The following is a 9,119-nucleotide window of genomic DNA, read 5'->3' as shown; positions in this document are numbered from 1 at the left end:
ATTTCACTAACACGTCAAAATTAGTTGGCTGCCTTTTGGCACAGGGTCTGCTCACCCTCTGATCAACCTCCAAAAATTGAAAGTGCTTTTTAAAACAACATTCAAAAGCAAGAAGAGTGGTGGAACAGGAATGACTAACTCTGAGGACTAAAATAGAATCCCACTGAGTATGAATGTTACCTGAAGAGAGAGCACAGTTCAAGATGCCTGTACAAGACTTAAGAAAAATAATGTAAATTGAAAACATATGAAAGTTTACTGGGGAAAATATTGCATAGCTTGGTTAGAAGCTAAAATCTACTTCTGCAAAATAAGGGAGACATGCTAAACTCCTGTGATTTGATATGAAAATATTTAAATAGCAGGGTTACAAATTTAGGTAAATTGGCACACCTTTGTGTAGGACAGCTCTTCTTCCCAGACCTGCAACAAAGCCAAATCTGAAGTTGCCTGTGATTTTTTTAATTTTATTTTTATTCTTTCAAATGCTATGTAGAAAAGCAAAGTTTATTCTTAAGGTACCTAAGCAGTAAAAAATTTGGGTTCAAATAATGTTCACAAAGAAGGTGTGTACTGATTTGAAGCTTTAGGCCAAGCGATAAAGGGCAATAGAGAAAACTGGGCTGTACTGCACATCTTGCTCTCAGATATTGTTGCCTATTTGTCTGGGGTGCTAGGTTTAGGCACATTCCAGAAAAAACACAGGCCATCTCCATTTAGGTGTAGATTCTGGTCTGTTCATCTCTTCCTGTGCAGTAATTATGAATTTGCTGTTATACACATGGTGATGGCATCTTCTTTCTTGTTAGCAGGAAGCTGCCAGAAATGATAAGAAAGTTTTTTTTTAAAATGCTAAAAAACACCCCAAGATTTGAGGCACATCAACACTACAAATGTGCTAGGGGAACAGCTTTCTAAGTTACTGCTGAAGCATACTACCTGCCTACACCCACTCAGCTTGCCTTTCAGTACCCTTTATTATGCAAATGTAATTTCTTATCAGAAAGCTACAAGATTTAAGTTTCCCTAAACTTAGGCGTATCATACTATATAAGCAGCTTTGTTTGTGTTTGTATATGTAAATATATAGTGGTAGTTTGGGTTTTATTTGCTGGAAAGCATCAATCTGATGTTGAAAAGCAGAAAGTTGGTTCCTCACTCCTTAAAGAGTGAATAATTTGGATTATTCTCTGCATTGCAAGGTATGTTACTCATTGTATTCACAGTCCTCTTTGTTCCGATTCCCTGCTAATCTTCTCCATGGTGAAGACTTTTTCTGTGGCCCTGGCAGCTACAGGATTTTCATACCTGTAGTAGCATTGTGACATGTTAGAAATCAGTCTATTCCCTCTCTGTAGGCTTTAACTTGTGTATTATGCTTGAATCATTTGATGTCTGATAAGAAACTGGTCTTTGCATTTAGCCTACTGAGTGTTTAATGAGAAACAGCAGCTCCCATCACTTGTCCCTGTGGCCAAAAGAGTCCATTTGAGGGAAGGTTTGGGTACAGCATTATTTATGAAGCTGGTCTTCTGTAAAGCTGAAGTGGAACACTGTTATCTTGCACTGGCATAACAGATGGTGCATTTTCCTGTGACTAATTAGCTATGCAGTGCCTTGTCTGCAGAGAGTCAGAGGAAATCCTTGATGTGTCTCTGCTACTACTCCTCTCCCCAGGTCTGAGCAGCATTCCACCACAGACTGTATTTGGGAGACTATGGTCTGGCAGAGTCCAGCAGAAAGCATTCCTGACCTATTTCAGTACTTTGGCAATTTGACAGGTCATTCATAGTTATTCTCATAGTTATTCTCATTAACACTCATAGTTATATAGAGAGGCTTGCTTGGCCTGTTGTTACACTCAGATGGACTTGGCCTCTCAGCCTGGCTGCTGTGAAGACAGGCTCACAGAATCTCAGAATGGTTTGGATTGGAATGGACCTTTAAGGGACACCTCATTCCAACCCCACTGCCTTGCATAGGGACACACTCCACTTGATCTGTTTGCTCAGTGCTGTGCCCAGCCTGACCTTGAATTTTCCAAAGATGTGACATTCACCACTTCTTATGGCACCTCTGTAGCCTGGCCTGATTTGGAGTTTCATATCAGGTCAGGGATGTTGCTTCCTTTGTAGCCCCTTGGGAATTTTCCAGATGCAATGGTGGCCTACTGAGGCCCCCTCAGACATTAGAGAAACCAATTTTTCTGTCTATGATGTAAGGTAAACATGTAAATCTGGATTTTAAGACACTTTAGTACTACAGCTGAGGAACCTAGTCTAGTAAAATGTGCTCCCGCCCATGGTAGTGGGGCTGAAACAAGATGTTTTTTAAAGTCTCTTACAACCCAAACCATTCTGTGATCCTACAACACAGCAATGTGCTCTGCTATTGAAATTACAATGACTTACACAATTGAGTGTACTGCATTTCCTTAACCAGGAACATCTGTCACCAAAACAGTGATATGGTTAAGTCTCTGACTAGCAATTAAGGGTGTTCATGCAATGCCAGTTCAAGATTGCAGGAGAAAACAAAGCATAGTGAAAACCAATCTGCCAAGCACAAATTCGTTGCCAACTCTGTAGCTGTCAGCCCCTGCTCTCTAGAGTGACACCTAACGTTCCATCACAATCACATGCTTAGCTTTAGGTTCTTTGTGGAATTGTACCCTCATTTTGCTAAGGCAGGGCTAGAACTGGTAAACTGTCATGCTGCCTGACAAGCATGTGGCAAAGATAACTAAGTGCAGTGTTCTTAGACAGAATGTACTCAGCTAAAAAAACAAACAAAAATAAACAACAAAAAACAACAACAAACCCAAGTCCCCAGATTAGTCCTAAAACTATTTTTTATTATATTGGTTGCAAACTTTTCACTTATATGGCTTGTACACAAATCCTACAGCTGTCTGGTCTGTGCATATGTATGTTGTCGTTTTCTTGCTCTGTGCATCAAGAAGTGTGGGCTTGAATTAGATATGGCTGTTCTGGACAGTGAAACACTTATAAGTTGATCTGGATTCAAAAATCTTTGCAAAAAATTCTATACTTTTGCAACTGAAAAGACCATCATGGCAAATTTATGGACAGACAGTAACAGTGAGGCCTTAGGTTGAATTCTTATGCACTAAACTCTGATGTCACTTCATCTGAAAGTTTGTAGGTATCCACACTGCTGTGGAAAAAAGTCAGATGGGGACACAGAGATGTACTTGTCAATTAGAGAGATAAAAAATGCTGATTCTTTATGCTTTTTGGGGAGGTTGTCTCACAAAATTAGCAGCAAGCAAATGCAGGCTACATACAGCAAACATTTATGTTGTCACTACAGGCATCCTACTACAATACTTGATGGAGTAGTATATGATTATTGTGACACATATTGTCCTGGATTTCTGGATCTCATCTACCCAAACACTCAAGCAAGCAAACAGCATTCAGCATGTTCTGCAACTGGCTTCAGTGGAATGACTCTAATGAGAGTCAGAATGTGAGATGTCTTACTGGAACTTCTAATGGAAAAGATAACCAACTACTACCAGAAGTTACAAAAAAAAAAAATAAAATAGTAAAGAACAGCCCTGTGAGTCCATGTGGCAAGTACACATCTATGATGAATGTAGCTGCACTTATTCTTCCATGAAGATTTGCAGACTGCTGAATTGTTGCAACCAGTCTTCACACTCCAACAAGGTTCAGGGAGCTGACAGATACCTAAGCCTCCTACTGAATTGTCATTGATTGAAAACTAAGATTCGTTGCTTTTAGCAGCAAAATATGAATCTTTCTCCTACAGTACACATCCTTGCCTCTTTTCTGCCTGTTGCAGAGAGCTACACATTGCCCACAGGATTTCACTATGAATGTGGGTGGGAATTCTCCCAGCGAGTTGGGCAACACACTTTGGGTACCAGCTACACTGATTCAAAACATGAATCTGTAGTGATGCCTGAGAAGGAGATTAATATCTATTTAAACTTCCAGGCTAGGTATGCTTTTTCTGGGAAACAAATGCATACTGCAATCTGCAATCTGATGAAGTGGGCATCTCTAAAAATCCCATTCCAGGTGCAAGATACTTCGATTGTTCTGGAGGCAGCACATATTGAGGAGAGACTGCATTAATTTGTTTGCTGCGGGGTGGGTTCATGTCCCCTGAGACAGAGGATGCAGTTCCTCATATTTACTATTTAGCAAGTGCTTCTGGTAAAAGACTATTTGTATTTACACTTCTCCATTTGTTTTTTCTTTTGTTTGCTTATTTTGTTCTCAAATGTTCCTCCTAGTAATACATCTTCTGGAAATGCCTGGCCTATTTTAGGCTAAAAATAGCCTTTGTTGCTACTGCCGTAGCTCCATGAAAGCCACATAATAACCACACTAGGAAAGAAAACCTCATGCCCAGCTGAGCTTCTCCAAAACGACAAGTGGGTCAGTAATCCATCTGACCAAAAAGCAGGAGGAAAACAAATCATACCTTCCTGCTCTGCTTCTACAAGGCTTGGTGATAGTGTAAAGTGGGGAAAAAGCAGAAAGGTATGTGAGTACTTTGCTTTCCCTCTGCCTCCTCTACATCCACCAAGGACAGTAGATGCCTCTTTTGGAGAGAAACAATGGATGAAACAATGAAACTGCAGGGATGAAAAGCTGCAAAAAAGACATTCTTATGTTGTTTCCACACTGTCATTCCTGAAATTAATATAATTTGATTTATCTCGTGTATAAATATCAATCTTTGGATATGACCAGACCAGAGCTACTGATGCTGTTGCACTGCTGAAATGAACAGATACCTCTCATCCTTCAGTGGGTTATGCCTGTGCTCCTACAAAGTCTTACAAAGGAAAAGGGCTTTGGATACCCAAATGTCTTCCTCTGCATCGCAGCAGACAAAACTTAATACTCCTCAAACCTTCAGTGAATAACTCTGAGCTATTCATCTGCACTCCTCAGTCCATGTGGCCCACAGTCCAAACTGAAAAGACACAGTCCAGGCTTAGTGGTGGTCTCTGGCAAGTCACCTCGCTGCCATGGGCACAGGGCACCCTGTCCATGAAATGGTGGGATCAAAAATACCCAAAAATGCTTCTGCAAGATATCTTGGTGACTGAGGAAATAAATTCCATTGATTGATGGATAAAAATTTTGTCATGATTTACTCTAGCCCGTGGGTGCTATTTTTTTTTTTTTTCATTTTTACACTTAAGGCATATTGACAAGAACATGCCACACACTTGTGGGAAGACAGGACTCTGTGCTCATTTGCAGTAAACTACTGGGTCACTTTTTTCTTTGCCCTGCCAACTAGGAATTTAGCTTGAATGTAGCTAGGGTGGTACCATGCTCAGTTATAGAAACACATCTGTGAGTTGGAGGCAAGTCTAAGCCTAGAACAGAGAAAGCACAAGCTCCTCTCCTTGTGTTCTGAGTGCTTAAGGCAGCTTGTTGAGGACCAGGTTCTGTCGGATACCACGAGTTCAGTGTCCTGGTGGACAGGGCCATGGATAGTTTTAGGGTTCAGGACAACATCACCGTGAAGCAGCGCTGCAGTCCTGCTTGGTGCCCTGCATGAGGCATGGGGAAAGGGACACCCTTCTGCTCCAGACTGCAGAGCTCTTCTAGCCCAGGATATCCCCGGGATTTTGGAGCACCAACAATGCTGCGGGTCACCCAGACCACATGCCTCTGTCCTCGATGCAGTCGTGATGCCGGCGAAGTCTCCGGGGCATCGTGCTCCCCAGGGCGGGACCGGGACAGGAGCAACCGGGAGAGTTGTCCGGCCGCCTTTAGCGTCCGCCGGCCACCGCCGAATGTAGGTAGCGATGTCCCCGTACGCCGGACCCTGCTCCAGTCCACAGGGAGGGGACATCACCGGGAAAGGGGCCGAGCTCGGAAACCGCGGCAGCTCTGGGGGTCCAGCTCCCCCTCCCCTCCCTTCCGCCCGCCCCTCCCGGCTGGCCCCTGTCCCCTCCCTCCGCTCCGCCGCCGGGCGGGGGCTGGAGCTGGGTCTGCTGCCCAGGAAAACAGACGAAGAGCGGCGGCAGGGAGGGAGGGAGGGAGGTGAACCTGTTCTCCTCCAGGCATCGCTGCGGGGAATCGAGGCGGGAAGGGGCGAGCAGGACGAGGGAGCAGGCGGCACAGCGAGCGAGCCCCGGAGCCGGCCCACCCCGCTGCGGCGGAGGGCGGACCAAGATGCCCGACCGGCGAGCGCTGCCCACACCCCCTCCCGGAGACCGCCGACCGTAGAGGGGCCGCCGCGCCGCGGGGTGAGCGGGGCCGGGGGCGCGGGGGGCCCGGCGGGGGATGCCCGTGCGGGACCGGCGGACGCGGGGGCTGCGGGGAGCGGCGGCAGTCGGGGCGAGGCGAGGCGGCGGCTTCCCTGCGCCGTGCTGCAGAGCGGGCCGGGATGCGGGATGCAGAGCGGGCCGGGATGCGGGATGCAGAGCGGGCCGGGATGCGGGATGCGGTGGGTCGGTGTTGGCGATGGCGGGAGTCGCGCGGGGGCATCGCCGCTTTTCCCGTGGCGGCTGCTGGGCTCCCGCCCTTTCCCTCGGGATTCCTCCCGTGAACAGCCCCGAGAACACCTCCCGGGAAAGGGTTCCACCACCGGTGCCGTCAAGCCGCGGGGCCGTGCGGGTGGGCTGCGGTTTAGGAGGAGGCTGCGGCGACGGCTGCAGGGCGTGATGGACGCGCCGCATGCGGGGAGAGAGGCTTTGGAGCAGAGATGCTAAAATGTCACCGTGTAGGGTGTCCCTGTCAGGTCTGGATGCTTTGAGAGACACCTGACACTCGGTGTTTTTGCATCTATGCAAAACCTCCGTTTCTCCGGGAAAGGAGAGAAATGCAGGCGTTTTGATCAACTGTCAATGACAGCTTGCAGGTTAGAGAGATGAGATTCCCAAGCTCTAAGGTTGTACAGTAGTTCTCTGGCTCCTTGTGGGTAAGTACTTGAGAAATAAATGTGTCAGAGTAACAGCGCTCGTCCTGCATGCGGTGTGGTCTTTTGTGGGGTGTGAAGGCACCTGGGACAGAGCAGGGACCCCAGCAGACATCCTCCCCCCACCACTTCAAATGAGATGGGTGTGAAAAAAAATAGAGATCATGGCTTTGTGCACAGATTTCTGCCTGTTTGTACTTGATCAGAAGACGGAGTATTTTTAAAACCTTTCGTTCTTGTACAATGGGGGTTTTGTGCTTGCTTTGGGAAGGAAGGTTGGCATAGGAGTTACTGCAGAAGGGGTTACCTTTGAGGCTGAGACTACTTAGTGTGATTGCCCTCAGCCTTTGAATTTCAGGATCCCGCTTAATCTGAGGACATTGCTGTAGACCTCCCTCTCTTTTAAATCATCTCTGCTGCTCTCAGGTCTGATTTTTGAGTTGGTAGTTTCTAAAGGTAAAGACTGGTAAGACCTTAGGGGTCTTTATGCATTTGTCCACAGGTAACTCTGAATATACTGTACAGGAAGAGAATCTGCTTTCAAGGTTTGACACAAGGGAGAAAAAGGACAAAATTTACATCAGCTGAGGAACTATCAAGCACTGGTAGCCATAACAACAGCTCCTTACTATCTTCCCATATTTATTTGTATTCCTTCCTTTCCTCCAACTTTCATTGTTGGCTCTCACATGGCATATTTCAATGTTGGCTTTTGCCTAGTCTGGGTAGAAAACCAGTGATGCCGAAAAAGATAATTAAAGCAACATGTAACAGCAAGGACGATATCAAGTGGCATTTCTCCTTTGATATGGTGGATGTGAACTTGTTTCAGTATATGTAGAATTACTACAAAAATCTGGTCAGAACTGTGCTGGTTGTTGGTGCTTGTTAACCTGTTTCAACACACAATAAAGATTTTTTTAAAAATTTTTTCTGGTTGATGAGACATCAGAGGAGAGAAGGAACTAGTAGGGAACCATATTCTTAATTCCTCAATCATGTAGTTACATCTGTTCAGTTACAGAACCTTTTGCTTGGTTTGTAATTGGAGATATTTGGTCTAGACTGAGTTCAGTAGCAGAAAAAGGAGGCTTTTGAATTTTTGGTTGATTTTTTATTTAGTACTGTACCTCAATTCTCTTTGAAAGCTTTGGGCATTGTGAAAAACTTTGACTTTTTTTTCTTTTCTTTTCTGCTCTCTTCCCTGCCCCTTTGTCCAATGGTAAGAGTCTACTACCATTGTACTTCGTTTTTTGTGGGTTTTTTTAAATTGGCAGACATATCTATAATTATTACTTCCATCAGATAGTAAGTTGAACTGATCAGCCTACTTGTGCTCTAGTTTTTCACCTTAATGGTTTCTGCAGCCTCAAATATCTTGAGTTATGTGGTTTGTAAAACAGCATGGAGGATGTGTGTTTTTCCAGCTGTGCTCATGAGGAACTATTGTGAATACCACTTTGGAATTTTATTGTGGAGTTGTCACTAGACCCTCAAGAAATGCAAACTTCTCTAATGGAAAACTGCTACATATCATCAGTGCTTAAAAGAAACATTTCTTTGATCCACCAATGCTGTCCTGTGTGTACCGGGTGAAGTTATGGTGAAAGAAGCTTTTTCAGTTGGTGACTCTTCAAGTGTAAGATCTGCCTTCAAGGTTATTTTCCCTATCTTGGTTTCCTCAAAATAAAGGCAGAACAAAGATAAATTCTGTAGTACTGATTCCAGAAGACTTATGTGCCTGTCTTTTCACTCTGTCTTGGTTTGTTCCCAGCAAGTTTGTGATACATGGTCGATTCTCCACTAGTTTTCACACAAGAGTGGTGAAATCAGCTGTGCCACCTTGTTCTGAGTGACTGAAACCAGAATGCTTATTTCTTAGGAAGTAAGTGAGGACACCCCAGATTATAACTTCTTTTGAGATCTTTGCTGTGTTTCAGACCATTGCTTCCCAGGTGAGAATTCCCAATGCAAATTAAACCAGTTCAGTTGTGTTCTGTGTTTGGCAGCTGGGAGGTAAATTCTCCAGAACCTGCTGCATAGTGTCTGCTGTGGCTTTGCCTGGGTGTAAGTGATGCTCTGTGCTTTGAATTTTCAAACTCTGGAGGAATTCCATGCTCTTCAGATAGCCCAGATTGATGTTACTATGAATTCTTAGCCCTGTACCATTCACAGGGAAT

At 44.9% G+C, this 9,119-nt stretch overlaps 1 protein-coding gene across 3 annotated transcripts in view; it reads left to right on the top strand.

Moving 5' to 3' along the window:
* The first annotated feature begins 5,954 nt into the window (after window positions 1–5,954).
* The window catches only part of PLPPR1 (phospholipid phosphatase related 1), a 163,664-nt gene continuing 160,499 nt past the window's right edge, over window positions 5,955–9,119 (top strand). The window contains exon 1 of one of the 3 annotated variants that reach the window (XM_086868681.1): window positions 5,955–6,268. The gene's annotated coding sequence lies outside the window, so the exon portion shown is untranslated. Of the gene's footprint in view, window positions 6,269–6,891; window positions 6,943–9,119 lie in introns of those variants that run through there. The other 2 variants (XM_086868682.1, XM_023944330.2) reach the window with 2 other exon arrangements.

Source organism: Cyanistes caeruleus, chromosome Z, assembly GCF_971803275.1.
Source record: "Cyanistes caeruleus chromosome Z, bCyaCae1.hap1.1, whole genome shotgun sequence".
Lineage (NCBI taxonomy): Eukaryota > Metazoa > Chordata > Aves > Passeriformes > Paridae > Cyanistes > Cyanistes caeruleus.
This window is presented reverse-complemented; position numbering and strand designations above follow the sequence as displayed.